Source organism: Pezoporus occidentalis, unplaced genomic scaffold (assembly GCF_034315485.1).
Source record: "Pezoporus occidentalis ecotype Australia unplaced genomic scaffold, CSIRO_AGI_Poc_V1 ctg58, whole genome shotgun sequence".
Lineage (NCBI taxonomy): Eukaryota > Metazoa > Chordata > Aves > Psittaciformes > Psittacidae > Pezoporus > Pezoporus occidentalis.
Window position 1 is genome coordinate 1042211 of NW_026915921.1, and position 16504 is coordinate 1058714.

General features: G+C 46.8%; 1 long non-coding RNA gene across 1 annotated transcript; it reads right to left on the reverse strand.

The window, feature by feature from the left end:
• Positions 1–11839: 11839 nt before the first annotated feature.
• On the reverse strand, positions 11840–16504 carry LOC134174077 (uncharacterized). Its single transcript, XR_009968488.1, has 3 exons — positions 16173–16504; positions 14639–14986; positions 11840–13923 (listed from the first exon to the last, which is right to left on the reverse strand). It is a non-coding gene; the product is annotated as an uncharacterized LOC134174077 (long non-coding RNA).

Genomic DNA, 16504 nt, shown 5'->3' on the forward strand with positions numbered 1-16504 from the left:
GTTGGAGAGTGGGTGAAGGCAGAGGAGGAAGAGAACTTAATCAGCAGCCTTATGTTCTGGTATGGTAGGTTAGGTTAACCTACATTAACTTAATTAAGGTTAGGTTAAGTTAACCAAAAAATTAGGTTGACTTAATTCTCCTTTGATTCAAGAGTTTTCCAATTGTCCTCAGAGAGAACAGAGTTAGACCATGCTTAAGAAAAACTCCTCTTGCTGATGTTGACGATAAAGTAGAACCTCTGGTTGTTAGTTGAACCCAACCTAGGTAATTCATCTCTCCACTTCAGGGCAAGTCTTAGCCATTTGCAGAGAACATTTTTACCATTCACTTGTGATACAGGAATGACAGAAAGGTTCCCGATATGTCTGTCAGAACGCAAGCCTAGATCCTCTGACAATAAACTTCAGAACTCCATATTGATCCTACATGACTAAGTATCATCTCTATCAAATTTCTGTAGCTTGCATAATCAAACTGCTGGAAGATTTTGATACACAGGAAAATCCATCAGATCCAACAGGCAGTTTGTCTGAGGTCTCTTACCACAAGGGAACTCTCAATTATGTCTCTTTGCATTCACCTAACTACCTGACTTTGTGTACGTAATTAACTTGCAGTGCTGCCACCAAGGGAATCCGTGACCTTTCCAAACAATTTTGTGGCAGCCAGAGATGAGCCCTCTGTAGGAAAGACACAATCTGTTTCTTGATTGCTGTGTCCATTTTGCTCTATTCCCTTTCTGTGTACCCTTTCAGAAGAATCACAAGTGAGGAAAAACAAAATTGAAGGAACGGCAGAAGGAATACCATGAACTCCTGCTACAGCACTGTGTTAACAGTGAATCCTAAAGGGATCACATGTAGGCAAAATGTAGGTTGAAATTCTCTTCACCTTTCATTGCAACAAACAACTCCTGAATATTTAATTTCCCTTTACATCTCATGGATTTAACCAGGGCATATTCATTTCCACATCCTTTTTCCATCCTACCAAGGATGGTTCTATACTTGAGATAACATTTTCTCACCTGGCCAAGACATTGCAAGAATTTGCCTGAAGAACAAGCTCCCTTTGGCATCTTCAAGGACACTTACGGACTCTTGTACTTGAATACAACAGTGGGAGTCAGGAATTTTGGGGACTATTTCTGTCTCTGGCATTAATCACTATAGGAGGGACGCAACAACAAGGCTCTGACCTTTTAAAAGATAGACTCAAGTATTAACCAAGATCTCCTGTTGGGAGATGAAGAGAGAGCCACTTGTGGATGTGTCATTCCACACCAAACAGGTATGTTCAAGTAAGTAAAGTAACTCACCTCCAAGGTTAATACTGACTGTAGTACTGCAGTGATGCTCCATGTCAAATGGAGACAATAAGGTTTATTAGCTATGATATGAGGGCAGCCATGAAATTTTAGCTGCTAATATATATCAAGTGCTCTTAGATCCCTGGGCAGGATGTAAAATTGAACTTCTTGTCATTTTTATCCAATACCAGAACAAGCAATGATCTCTACAAAACTCTCCTCCAATGAGCAAAATTTCCTGAAGAAGAAAACCATAACTGCATTAATGCCTCTTCTGAGTGCAGGCGGTGATTACTCTTGTAGAAAGGAGCAGGAGTAAGCTCTTGTAATTTATGTACAACTGTGTAGGCTGTTCATATCCACTTAAAGGTTTCAGTCTTGCCTCTCTCCTGTTGGTTGGTGTGCACCAGATTATATGGGTGATGTTGTAGTTAATCAAAGTGCAGTGCCATGCAGTGCCCTCAGGTCTTTCCTTTTCCCTTTTTTCCCTTTTTTAGCTCTTTCATTCTGGTTCATTAATTATGCTGCCCATGACAATGGGCTAATAAGTATTTGTTCTGTCTTCTCAGCATTAGCCTGTATTTGCCTGTCTCTGTGAAGTCTTTGCTTCCCATGCCAACTTGCCTTTTTACTCTCTTCATGCCTCCTAAGCCATGCTGAGTGACAGTAATTCCTGGCAGAACTGGACTCTTAAGCTGGATTTTCTTTGGGTTTGTGTTAAATCTCCCTAGTCTTGGCTATCCCAAACACTTTGAGCCAACAGCACATTTTACCTCCTGGCTGGCCAGCAGTAAGAAATCACAGCACTAGTCTACAATCCTCTCCTTGCAGCTACCCACAATTAGTGTTTTTCCACTCTCAGAATCGGCCATTTGTTCCCAGTCTTTGCTCCTTATCTCTTCCCCAGTTTTTAATCCGTGACAGGACTTTACCTTTCACCCCTGGATTGCCAAGTTTCTCAATAGCCTCTTGTGCCAGACTTTATCAAAAGCCTTTTGAGAGCTGTTGGAATCCTCCCTGCTCTCCAGTTTCCTTAACCCTTTCAAGGATTCAAGCCAAAAAAAGCGAGAGCATGAGAGGAGGAAGATTATTGCTCACAGGGAGTTTGGTGGTTGGCACATCTGTCATCAGTTTTGTGTTTTCTTGCCCAAATGGCTTCCAGTTGCAGAAGTGATGTGTGGTTTATGTTAACCTGCTTTTCTTGGGGTGGACTGGCTGTTTGCTGTTTCACCACATTTCGGGAGGGAGCAGGGGAGAGCCACTTCAGACTGTGTTTTATGTTATGGACTTATTTTGGTCACTAGGTCTTTGTGTAAACTCAAGTGACTGCTCCAGACACCCAGCCTTGGAGACTGACTTGCAGGTATCCTCTCATGACAATTGCATTTCCAATCTGACAGGAACAATTCAGTTCCTTGAATGTGGATGTGGTTGTCTGCATTACGGCATGGCTATGTAGGTAGTAGGTACCACACAGGAGCTATGGGAGACCTGGGCCATGCTGGATAGAGAGCTGGAATTGGGCATGTGGGTTATCTCCAACATCTAGAGTCAGCAGTAGACAGCTTGCAGCATGAGGTTGGGCAAGAGGCCTCCAGAGGTCCCTTCCAACTCCAGTTTCCTTGCATATGCTCTAATACAGTCTTATCAACACTTGGCACTTAATGGCACTTTGCCCTCCCTCCCAGTCCCCCTGCAAAGACAGGGCAGCAAGCTCTCGGGTGCTGCAGGGCACTTCTCATTGTTCAGCCTCAGTGGGTGACTGAGTGGGGCTGGCCAAAACCAGGCCCTTTGCTCTGCTCAGACACTTCTGTCTGCAGTAGCTAGCCTTTGCAGTTCTGCATACTCACACAGAGCCCCCTCCTCAACCCTATTTCACCACTTTAGCACGTCTCCTTTATTGTCACTATGCCAATTCTCCATTAACAATGTCCCATTTACTGTTGTCACTTCTTTGCTTCCACAGAAGCAGGTCCCAGATGAAAGGTCCCAACCTCCCCCCCATGAGCTAAGCCTGATCACATCAGTGTGCTGTTCTTAGCAACCCCTGAACAGGCTTCCCTTCCTGCGTGTTTGTCCTCTTGACTGTGTCTGGGCCTTTTGAAGCTTCACCTTGCAAGATGCCTCTTAAAAAGTGCTGAAGACCCTCAGATCTATAATGCCTTCACTTCAGAGTGAGCTGGATGAATTCAATATCTCTGAGGGCATACCTAACTAGTGCCTCTGGCTTTTGCTTTCCCATTTTACCTATATTAACATCATCCTGCCTGGACTTCTGTTCTTACTTGGTGTTGTTACCACCATAAAACCAGCAGACAGGAGAGCACAGGCAGTAAGTGAATTCTCGTATGTCTCCCTTTGCCTGTGAGTACCATGACCATTTCCTTTTTCCCTTGCAGCCCACACTCTTCGCTGCTCTTGCATCCTGCATCCATGCTCCTGTGGGCTTGGACATACGTGTTCCAGCACCCTCTATTACGTAAAGAAAATACAGCAATTGTAAGTGCATCTGGACAGGAGCATTTTGGGTCCTTGGGGCAGGCAATGGGAATTTCATCATTGGCCACTTTACTCTATATATCTACTGCTAGCTAAAATACAGCTATATATTAGTTACATACAAAGTACTCTGGGAATAAATAAATATACAGTTTTGTTCTACATCGAACATCATACGATGAATAAAGCAGGAGTTGCAGAGCATGGACTGAAATCTCTGGCTCTCACATGGAATCCCAGAATTCCCAGAAGTACTAAAAAGCTAAGGAGAAAGATAACAGCATATTTCAGTCCCTACCTGTAATCCTTAGGGACACCAAAAGCCTCTGGAGGGATCTGCTATTTCTAGTGAAGAGTCTCAAGAAACACCAGTGCCAAGAAATCAATTCCCAGCTCATAAACAAGAGTTAGCAGCTTACAAAGGAACACCTCCAACCCGGATAGATGGCAGTTGTACAAACACAGCCACCCCTCCTGAGGCAGCTGCATTCAGACAGCTTTAACCCTTGCAGCAGTGCTCAGGAAAGCAGCCAGTTCTTGGAAATGTCTTGGTTAACCACTTTGCCTCCTTTGGAAGCAAACACCATAAACCTGCTTCTTGGGCGAGAGCCAAGGCTTTACTGAGGGCGATGGTTTCACCTCAAAGCTCTTGTTCAGGAGTGAAAGCAACAGTGATATTGTGTAAATACCATTAAAAGTTGCCAAAACAACAGACCTGACAACAATGGATAACATAACTGTTTGAAAAGGGGGAGAGACGTTCAAATCAATGTCACCGTTCCTGCCAGGCAGAGACCCTGAAGAAGAGCAAATCTGTTACTACCAGAGCACAGGAAAGTGCCTTCTACAATGTGACCTCCTTTCTTCACCTTTTGCTGAGGTTTGACAGCTTTTCGTTAAACCCTGGCATTTAGTTACCTTGGTTTTCCAGCTGCCTTGGCTTTCTGAAGTACTGCTGCTGACCAGGGCATCCGTCAGTCTATCAGGTTCCCAAAATACTGTGGTTTTGGTAGGACTTGCTCCAGGAAGTTTCCTAATGGCCATATAAGCCGGTTGTTCTGCTTCTGTTGGGTTTGAACTTTTCTAATAGGATCAAAAGTGTTAATCTGAAGAAAAAACCTGAAAGATTGGAAACTCAACTGCACACCCCACCTTCTTGTAGCCAAAAAGCATTGACCATCAAGGTATGAAACCTTGTGTAGTGCAGCACTCCCGTGGCTGGTGGAGGATTAGGAAAAAAGTAGGTAATATCTGCTGGAAAGGGGAAGGTTTTATACACAATAGGGAAACGGCACATCATTTCCTTAAATGTCAGCAGAGTGAATAATCACAGAAAATAAAGTTTAAAAAAAGTATTTTCTGCACCTGAAAAAATAGAACACTGCTGTGGGATCCCTGCAGGAAGCGAATGACTTAGACTTAAATCTGAGTAAATCAGATTTTGCTCAGCTCAGCTTGAGAGCATCCAAAGTGAAAAAAGAGCTGCTCTTCTGTTCCATAAAAACACAGCTTTTCCTCTATTTAATTTTGGGACTAACAAAAGGGGAAGATTCTTATGAGTCAGAAGTAAATTGCTTTCATATGAAATAATTTTTATTAAACTCACTCACCTCAACTGTTTTAATTTAACTTTCTTAAGTACGTTACAGGGAAACTTTATCCAACCTTGATGCTCTGGTGTCTCAGGGATTATATATCAAGAGCATTTTAAATCACAGATGTAACACATCATGTGTTAGCTTTCAGCACCTGATAAATGTTATGGGTTTCCTAATGTTCTTGCAGACTTGGAGCCACCAGTTATTCTGCTCTCCAACTGTTGTTTGACTATGTGGCATTAAAGGCTGAATATTTTATTAACGAAAGGAAAACAACCCTTAAATTAAAATTAAATCTAGCCCAACTGCACAATGCTCAACCTCAGATCCAATTTATGCTCCTGGCTGTCTCCAGAATACATAAATTGGATAGTTTTGACGAGTAAAAATGTTTTCTGGTAACCAAAGGTGAATCAGATTCAATAAGCTGCCAGAAGTCCCACCTGGTACAGTCTAAGGATGTCTTCCGAAACAGTGAAATGCTGCAGTTTGCTAAGTGCAAACACCATCATTTTGGGCACTTTGCACAGTAAGACTGAACCAAACTTTCAAGCATAAATGCTGAAACTGAGTGGCAACAGCCCCAGAATCATAGACACAGTGGATGGAAGGTACCTCTGAAGGCCTCTAGTGCAGCCTCCTGCTCAAAGCCAGACTACTAACAACTCTAGACTAGGTCAGATGTGGCTTTGCTAACCAAATTCTGATAACCTCTGAAGTCAGAGGCTGAGCATCCTCTGTACAACCTGTTTCAGTGCTGTAATATGTTCCTTATGAAATTATGCTTCCCCCACTGTCCTTCCCCCACTGCAGACTGGCCATTGCTCTCTCTTACACTGCCCTGGGCTCCTGGAAAGAGTTTGGCTCCGTTACGTTCATCATTGTCCATCAAGGAGTTGTAAGCAACTGTTAGTTTCTCCCTTAACTCCCTTTTGCCAGACTAAATGAGCCCAGCTACCTCATCCTCCTTGTCTAGAAGTGCAGGAGGTCCCTGACCATGTTAATAGCAACGTACTCAGAAGCTGGGGATGCAAAGAAACCCAGGCATGGTGTTCCCATACAGAATGCAGCAGGCAAATGCTGTTTTTAACACATGGTCAGAAGTAGGTCCTTTGGATGCCTGCACAATTGGCTGAAATGACTAGCACAGCCTTCCCAGCAGAGCAGGGATGAGGCTGGTTCATGGAAAAGGGGAAGGGGAGGGTTTGACAGGGCCATCATCCCTGGAGAAACAGCCACCTGCCGAAACTTCCATTCCTCAATCCAATTGGTTTGTCATTTAATCTCCTGTCTTTCTCCTCAGGGTGATTCAGTTTGCTGTGGGTTTTATTTGCACATACATGATTTGTACTTAGAGGGATTCCTGCTTTCTCTCTGCGAGGACTAAGGGAGCTGGCTGGATGTTGGACTGGTGTGGGCAAGCACCTGCTGTGCAATAAATGCATCTCCCTCTTTCATTCCTAGCTCTTTCATCTTCCTTCACTATTTTTTTCACATTTCTTAATTTTCTTTCTTCCTTCTTTTTTTTTTTTTCCTCTTTTTTTGCTTTCTTCTCCTCTTTAAAAAACAAACACCTCTTTTTCCCCATTCTTGGTTTCTTTCCCCATCCACTCTGCTCATTGCCTTCACAGGTGTACTTAAGTCTTGATGCGATGTCAAAGTTGGAGCCAAACTTGTGAACCCATGCAGCTCATATCCCAACAGCATTTATACCCAGAAGGAAAAACTCCCAATTTCTGCAGCAGGTCTGTTAAGGTGAGATGGATTTGTAAGGGAGATGTATTAGAGGCAATGACAGAAAGCACTTGCTACATGGTCACAAACCATCACCACCAAGGGAAGGGCAGCAGCTCCCTGGGTTTCTGGGGACGTGCTCTGTCTCCGCTGTGATGACATCTGTAGGCTGTAGCACACTTGTCCACAGTTTATGGATGTCAGGCAGCCCCACTGGGGCAGCTATCCTTACCAGGCAAGCAGATGTCCTCAAATCCCGACGTATCCGCTGTGCACAGGAACATCTGTTGGGTGGAGGCTCCTGGGAAGCCATGGGGATCCTTGGTTGTGGCACTAACATCAGCTACTGCATGACCCCAGCATGGAGGGTCTGGAGGGCACATCCCTATGCTCCTGCCGGCTTTTGCAGCCATAATGAGCAGTGTCAGGGCAAAATAGGGGACTGAGGAGACTTCTGTCTGTGACAGAGGTTTGCTACGTTGCTGTGAATGTCACTGCATTTTTTGGTGCCTGGATTTGCTACCTTCAGCACAGAGATTGTGTTCCCTTTCTGCTGTTCCCCTCAAATCATCAGCTTTGATGCTGAGAATTTCTTAGTGTTTCTTAACCCTAGTGGAGCCCTGATCTTCAGTTGCACGTCCCCTGAGCCCTGAGGGAAGCCTGCAGCACAGTAGGGTGTTACATGGCATTCCTTATTTCTTCTGTGCTGAGAAAAAGCAAGCTTTTTCACACAGATCTGAGGTCTTTTTAACTGCTGTGGGGGAAGATGTGTCCTAAGCCCAAGTTTCACAGGGTTACATGTAGGTGACACTAGAACAGGGATGACATGATGCCAGACGCTAGGGACTGCTGTCAGACCCAGCAGCGCTCAAAACTCCTTCACCAGTGTCCAGCAGTTTCCCCTGTATGGCAGGAGCCTCACCGCCCTCTTCCCTGCATGAAGCACTGTCCACCTCTAAAGCCAACTGGGCTTTAGAGGCTTTGGCCAGCAAGGAGCCCTCAGCCCCATTCTGCAGGGCTGTTCTGAGCTTTGTCTGGTGACATGGTGGTTTCAGACATAGGGGGGATTAGGGTATAGAAAACCCAGAGCTAGGGTTGACACTGCATTTACAGGATCTAAGGCAGGGCCAGTCTGTAAGGCATGGTCATACATTTACTTCTAGAGAGAGCAAAGCAGGGAACCATAGTGCCTTCCTATAGCTTCCCCAGAAGAAGCATGGCACTGATGGTGGTATCCACCCCACCAGATACCGCTTTCCCTGTGCAACCAGGCAGCTGGGAATAACACTTCACCTTATAGCTGACAACAGAGAGGGCGCAATCACTGCCCCAAGCTTCCTAAATAGCATCCAGCAGCCTTGATCATCACAATGACTGTCACTGGAGAAGGCAGATGACAGATCATGGCAAGGACTAGAGAACACTGTTTCAGCCTTGCCAAGTGCTGTCACCAGGCCACATGAATCTCATGTTGTCAATGGGCAGCAGAGCCAATGCATTGCAAGGAACAGGCTCTGGGTTAGACACACGTCCAGGACAGAGAAGCTGTGATCCAGTCACCCGATGCTGCTGCCTCTTCCATGATCTCATTGCTGGCATCTGTCAGCACCATCCTCTGGGGAAACCCCTCACTGTTAAAAGGTCTCCACTCCTGTCAGGGGAACAGAGCTGCTCTTCACTGCCCAGGCTTGTGCAGGGGAAATCCAGCCTCCCTACATAGATTGGTTTCCATGTTTGGTCTTCTTTAGCAATAGAAGAGATGATATCTCCATAAGGGAGCACCAAGGAGGCCTGGGTGGCTCTCCTCATGTTGAGGAGCTCCCCAGCAGCTCCTAAATCAGGGAGCACTCCAGCAAATGGCATCTCCGGTTGGTGATGAGCACACTCTTGTTACCTATTCTGGGCCTTGCAGCCTGGCAGGATACTCTATTCCTGATGTGCTGGGTCCAACGTCTGACCCAGCTAAAACTCTAGTTAGCTTAAATAAAAGGTTGTATGTATTATAGATATAGAGATATAGAGATATAGGGATATAGAGATATATACATAGAGATAAATATATGGATATATAGATATATCCATACATAGATATAGCCATTTCTATTGTAGGTAAGAAGTCATATGCAAGTGTGGCAAAGTGAAGAAATCTCTTGTCCTGCTTGGAGCATGGAAAGTAAGCAGGAGTTTGCCCCAGATTTTCTCTCTGCTTTTAATACTCTGCATTTTTTAATCTCTCAAACTGGTCAGAGTGGTCATCAAAGCAGCGTGGTCATCCCACATTACATGCTAAGGGCTTTGTGATAACCTATTCTGCAGCACCCCTGGGGCTCCTTAGAAGAAAAGTGCCATATGAGGGAAGCCACCTCAGACAAGGCTTTCTGAAAAGATAGATGTGTGGAAATTAAAGGCCACTCTTGATGATGTTATATTAATAAACAAACAGTCCCTTCCCTCCCCAGTCCCAGGGAAGCGCTTTTTCCTAGATGGGAATGAAGTTCTTTATGCCACAAGCAGAACATCCGAATTTAGCTGAGGGGTTTGAAGCCTTTGCCAGCCGTGCTCAAACAGCATTATCTCCTGGCTGGGTGCCGGGCCCTCTCTGTCCCTGCTCTGGAGCCACAGCTGGCAGTGGCTGTTAACCCTTGAGGCTGCCACCCACTCCCCCAACAAACAGAGAAAACCATGAGGAGCTTTGCAGACATCATTGATCAAAGCTGCCCCTGCCTGCATGAGAAACACACAGGCTGAAGGCCATGTGGAAGAGCTGACGCCTACTGATGTGCTCGAGAGGATCCCACAGACATGCCAGGGTCTCACAAGGCTGCACAAGAGCTTCGTGTTCCTCCTGTGGGTGGAGAAACCCCAGAGAAGTGACTTAGAGATTCATCATATTCAAGTAGTCCAGGGAATTTGTCATCCCTAAAGAGTTTAGCATCCAGGAGGAACTCTAAGGTACTGCTGGTATCTCAGCTCCATGTGGCTTTTTTCTTAAGGACGATGATACCCTGCAAGCAGCATAACTTGAGTTGTTGAATATGTCCTCAATGGCAACTAGGGACTGAAGGAGCAGCTGGAATACCTTTGTTTCTCCCCTTGCAGGGATCAGGTTGGGATCAGTGCTCTCCAGCTGCATTTGGTTGATCACCATGCCTCTCTACCCGAGAGACTCCCCCTGTGGGACTGTCTCCATGACTCTGGCAGGATGCAAAGCCTGATTGCCATGCACAGCTCCCTCCCTGCTTCTCCCCCTGTTCCCTGTTCAATAATGCTAAATATTATCTCATCCCAGGAATTGATTCCATCTCATGCTTGGCTTCACATCTTGGGCCAGGAGAAGCTCTGCATGTCTCAGAGCTCATCAGAAACCTGTGTTCCTTTCAGATGGCTAATAACAAAATGAACACCTTCATCTTGTCCCCTGACCAGATATTTCCTCATGCACAGAGGTGAAATCTCCCCTCTGAAATACGTCTTTATGAAATAAAATTGCAAGCTAGTAGCAGTAGGACAAGGGGTGATGGGTTTAAACTTAAATATGGAAAGTTCAGGTAGATATAAGGAAGGAATTCTAAGTGATACTAGCTCCAAACTCCTCTGTGCCAGCACTTACAGCATCCTTAGTGTCCTCCTCTGATACCTCCTCCTCTCATCGCCATAATCAGAGCAGGCTGATGGAGGTGTTGGCCTGACGCTGCTATGCAGGCAGGTGGGCTGACATACACATGCCTTAGCTCCGCTCCTGGCTCTGTTTTACGTGCTCATCACAGTGACAGGTTGATAAGGTGTGGGTAGGCACAGACAGCAGAGACCCAGACAGCCCTTTCGGGAGCACAGCAGTAGGGAGAGAAGCAAGGAGATTCCTGGAGAGCATCGGAGCTGCAGGGGAACTGCAACCACAACTGGGAAACACAAGTGAACTTGAGTAAATCACTCCACATGCCACATTTATTCCTCCAGCGCTCATAGAAATGGCAGAGCCCAGCTACAGCTTGGGGTTTATTGGATCGCTGCTGGGCTAACGAGATTCATGGGGAAATTAAAGGTTTATCAGATGAGCTGAAAACAATGTGTTCTGCTGGGAAAAGTTGGATTTGAGTCATTTTGCAACTTGGAGAAGCATTTATTTGAACCACGCTTGACAGCGCTGACCACATATTGTTTTGCAACTGGAGCAGGGTGCCGGGCAATCGCTGCATGCTTGAGATGGAAGGGAAACGTTTCAGTTGCACTCACTGGAGTCTTTATTTCAGGTTTACAGCTTGAAAAATGCTACTGTGATTGTGGGTTTTCATTGCAACTCGTGACAGATTTATTATTCTTCTCTTTGATACCCTGACAACCTTCAGCAGGGAAGAAAACTGTGCTCTGCCCAGCTGTGGCTGCATGCCCTTTGGGGCCAGACATTGTTTTGCAGGGAAGGCTGTAAGTGTGTACATTTAAAACAAGGGCTACCCCAAGCCCAGCTGCACAACTGGCTGTTTAACCCAAACAGTAGTATTAACAGTCAACAAGTCAAAGTTGCTCGAGTCCCCAGCAATGACATCTTGCAGTCTGGATGCAAGTGTCCCCGCTGGGCATTGCCTATCTGTACAAGGGTCTGGGACTGCTTCTGGTTTTGCAAAGCAGAGCCATTGCATGCCCTGTTCAGCTGCTCATGCAGAGGCCAATAGCACCATAGTGTGGGGCACTGGACCATATGCGTGGGACTAATGGCTGTGAGAGAGAGACAGGGGCAGATTCCTGCCGGTACAGAGTAGCTGGACACCAGATAGGCTGTGAAATGGTCTCTCCTGCCTCTGTTGAAGCAACAACACTGCACTGTCCTCACCTGCTTAAAGAGAAGACTCTTCTCTGCCTGAATGCTACTGTGGAGCTCCTACAGAGCTTCCCCCCACTGCTGAGGCAGTCAGGTCTGGTGGGTGCATCTCGTCATTCTCCTGACCTTAAGCACCATAATTAAATCAGACACTTCATGTAAGATCTCTATATTCAGCCCAAAGCTCTTGCAAGGCCCCAGCACTTATCACCTCAGCCCCAAAGCTGTGGCAGGAGGCTGACAGCTTGCTCTTCCCCGTGCAGTGAGCCAAGGCTGGCTCAGGAGGAGAGACAGAGGCTGCAAAGTCCCTTAGGGTGAGAAGCACCAGCAGCCCCAGAGCATCCCATGAGAAGGTGGAGGAAATTTCCTGCAGGAAGCTGTAGAACCTGTACCCAGCACAATTTACAGCAGGATTTACACCTGGGATTTACAACAGGGATTGCCTCTGGTAGGCAAACTGAGCACTCTTAGTGATACAGCCAGAATTCCTGGGAGTCACTGAGCATCAGGGATGGGCACAAACCAGCCAGTGTGCTGGCTCCTTTGAACAGGCCCTTTCCTGTGGGGTCAAGTGCCTTTTTTAAAGTGAAGGCACTGGCTCTCATTAGCCTCTGACCTGGGCAACCTGCTTGGGGTCATTTTGGGTTTGATCTGCTGGGAGGCAGAGGCAAATCAGGGCTTCTCTCTTTAGTCTTACTCATCTGGCATCTTATTATCACGCTTCTCTCCTGGCTGAACCAGCTGTTCTCCACAATCAGTCCCACTGAGATAGCAAAACCAGCTAAGCATGCTGTTCCCAGTGTGTCCTCCAGCCTACAAACATCCTTATGCCTTCCACACATCACTGAGGCCCCTGTGTAGATACAGAGCTCTTTTTGGGGCCTCTGACTTGAGCAGGGGATTTCTGAAAGCAGAAGAGAGGTTTGCAAGACTCGTCCTCAGCACTGGGAGAGACTTCAATGCAGACCCAACCAAACCTCATCACAGTATGGATGTTCTGTCTGGCTGCTCTCTTGCCTTTCATCCTTCTCTACTTCTCCCTTTCCCTCCTGGTGCAGAATGTCTAGCCCAGGTGGTCTTCTATGATGGCACACCAGTCACATAAGTTCCCACCTATGGAGAGGAAAGGAGACCTGTAGGGAAAGCCCAATGAGAACAGTTTTCCATCTTCTCCCTACCTACAGGTACTGTTTTTCATGCAGGAGGAGGGGATCCAGGCAGGACTGGAACAGCCCATGGTATCCCTCAGAGACCTGCTGTAGCATAGAGGGGTCCCAGTGAGGGTACACAAAGCAAAATGAACTACAAGCCTGCCTTGCACCAGAAGCATTGCACAGACTTTTGCACCAAGCAAAGACAAAACAAGAGCCTTGCGGGACACATTCAGCTCCACTTTCTACACTGTCCACGGCACCAGAAGCATCCAAAAGCACAAGGAAGCTCAGAACCAAAAGTGCAGGTTGTGTCCTCTCCTGGGAAGCCTCCTGGAGAAGTCAGGCAGTGGCAATGCCACTGGGAAATGAGACAGAAACGTGCTGCAAACCACCATGGCTGCAACAAAGAGACAAACCTCTGAGTTTCAGTGCAATCTGAGCTAGAAAACTCCTGCAGAAGGCCTCTACTGACTCAGCTTCCCTGCGGTGGTGTGACCACAAGCAGCACCAATAAAAGGCCACATAATGGATGTAGCCTCATCTGCTTTGATGAATTTTCTGGCACAACTGCAGTGATGAAGAGAGGGACTTTTTGCTCGCAGGCTTACCTAGGCACACCAGCCAAGCCTTATGCTCTAAATTAAGTCCAAAAGGCTGGAAGAATATAACAGGGTTGTGGCTGAAGTTGAAGGAAATGGCAAATAGCCTTGTTTAGTCTACAAAAGGAGGCTAAAATGCCATAAGATAATAATCTTCCAACATGTAAAATGTTGCTCTAAAGCAGGAGGTGGTCAGTCATCGTCCCTCAGCTCCTGGAAGGAAGACAAGAGTAGTATCCAGCAAAAGTGACTCAGGTTAGACGTGAGGAGTAACTAAAAGGAGATTCAAATACCAGGTAATAAAACTGGAGATTAAGTTGCAGAAGAAAGCTGCAGACTCCCCATATCCAAAGGTTTTTAATGACAGATGAGACTAACTGACTGGGAATAGTTTGGGAATACTTGCTCCTCACTTGGTGAAAGAAATCTGGCCTCAGATTTCTCAGAAATCTCAAGCATAGATTCTGTTTTAGGGGCTGGGCATGGGCAAACAGATGGGCAAAGCTAAAATATAAAGATACTTTGAAAAGTCATTGCCCACAGAAACAAGCCACTCCGTGAAATATGGAATCCCAGCATTTTGGGCTCTGCTTATTTCCCATCTCCTGTATTGCAGCTGTATGCAGTACTGGTCAGACCCCAGCCCTGCCTTTATGTCCTTTCCTCTTCTCCAAGCCCTGGGCATGTTTTCCCAGGGAGCAGGGCTGCTATATGATATTAAATAGGTATTTTTAGCACATGCATCACTATGGCATCTCCTCCTGCCTAACAAAGCTGAAGTCAGGCCCTAGACCTGCTGTGACATGAACCTCTGGTTCCCAAGAGCACAGAGGGCAAGCAGCTGAGCTCTGCTTTCCAGATTACACAGTTAACTGGGGCTTCAGGACCAGTCTGATTTATTGATGCTTTCTGAAGCCTGCAAATTGACCTCCTGTTGGTGAGCAAGGGCCAGTTGATCTTCCAAGGTGCTCCTTCTCAAAACAGGTGGATGAAATCCCTCCTCACCACAGCAGAATAGATGTTAAGCATCAAGCCTATGTCAAAGTCACATCCAATCACCTCCTGGTAGCCAAGTGCTGAACCAGCTGAAAAGGTCACTACCGTATCAGCCAGAACAGCTGGATCTAATAGAAAATGAGTCAAGATGATGCATAGTCGGCATTGCAGGAATAACAGATGTCTCCCGGGTTGGCTGTACCAGCGTGTTGATGTACTGAAGCAACTGAAAGGAGACTCGCATGACCGCAGCATATCATCCTCTTCCCGTCCACTGAAACTGAGAGGATCCGCAGATGTTACACACAGATTTTATGGAGACCAGGTTTCTGCACATGGCAGATACAAGGCAGATCTCACTGCAAAACCTGATCCTGGCAAGGGCCATTTGCAATGAGGGCTGCGGAGATGGAGCAGATTGCAAAGTAATGGATATAACCCAGTTTTGATTTGCGTTAGGACTCTGCAGTCTTCAGTCCCAGGCCCAGCAACACCAGTGCTGCCACCCTGGACCAGGCATGCCAAACCCCCAGATTTGCCTTTTCACCTTATCATGGAATCCCAGACTGGTCCGGGTTGGAAGGGACCTTAAAGCTCACCCAGTTCCATCCCCGTCCAAGGGGCACCTTCCACTAGACCAGGTTGCTCCAAAGCCCCTGTGTCTGACCTGGCCTTGAACACTGCCAGGGATGGGGCAGCCACAGCTTCTCTGGGCACCCTGTGCCAGCGCCTCAGCACCTTCACTGTGTTCCCTTCTGTGGTTGAAGAGGTGATCATGTCTGCAAGTGATGAAAAGCAAAAAACAGCTGCTTAGCTCAGACATCTTTTATTGTCCATATTAAAGGAGACACTTGGGGGCAAGGTGAGGAAAGCAGCTTGCAGGGAGCGGTGCTGGTAAAGCCTGCAAGTCTGCAGGAACTGTGGTGCTGCACTGGCAGCACCTCTCTCCCAGAGCTGTAAAACGGATTAACTTAACAAATTCAGAAAGAAAAAGAAGGCTAAAATAGGAGCCTAAAATAAGAATCAGAATCCCTCTGGTAAATTGCTGAATTCAATCCCTGCTGTGGAAAGCCAGTTGCATCAGGGGGAGTGAGCTATTTTCTGGAGATGTACTGGAAATGGCATGGATTAGTCAGGGAGCAGCAGTAGGTGAGCATCAGTGAGGGAGCCTGTGGTCCCCCAAAAGCTTCCCCACTAGGTTGGGCACCCCAGCCTACACTGGGGGACACAGCAGGAGCCAAGGGGTTGTGGGATGGGATGGGAAGCAGGAAGCACCGGGCTCAGCGCTGCTGATTCAGGCCCCCAGCACTGTGGCAGTGACAAGCAGCTGGTCATCTGGCAAAGCAATTCCTGCCAGGCCAAGTGCTGCTGCTAGTGCAGGAACTGCTCTTGGAAGCAGCTGGCAGCAACTCCCCAGGGAGCACCAGTGGATGGATGGGGGACAGCAGGAAGGAGGTTTTTCTTACCAGGCTTCAGTCCTCACTCGGACGTGCTGAAACAAGATGCTAAGCCTTGAATTCAAATCCTCTGGTCTTCCTTTTCTGCAGGCTCTTGGTTTTCCCCATCTAAAACCTGTTTGTTGAAGCCACACATGATACCTCCTTGGGAGTTGGGCCCTAAAACATTTGTCCTGAGTTTTAAGATGATTCTGCCTCTTGCAGAGGGCATGGCACAAAGTTGATGGATACTGGGGCAGTGAAAAGAAGCCATGTAATGCAGGAGACTGGGGCTAAGAAACTCTGCTAAGGAAAAACACCTTTCCCATGTGGTAAAAGGGGTCACAAAGGAGAAAACTCCA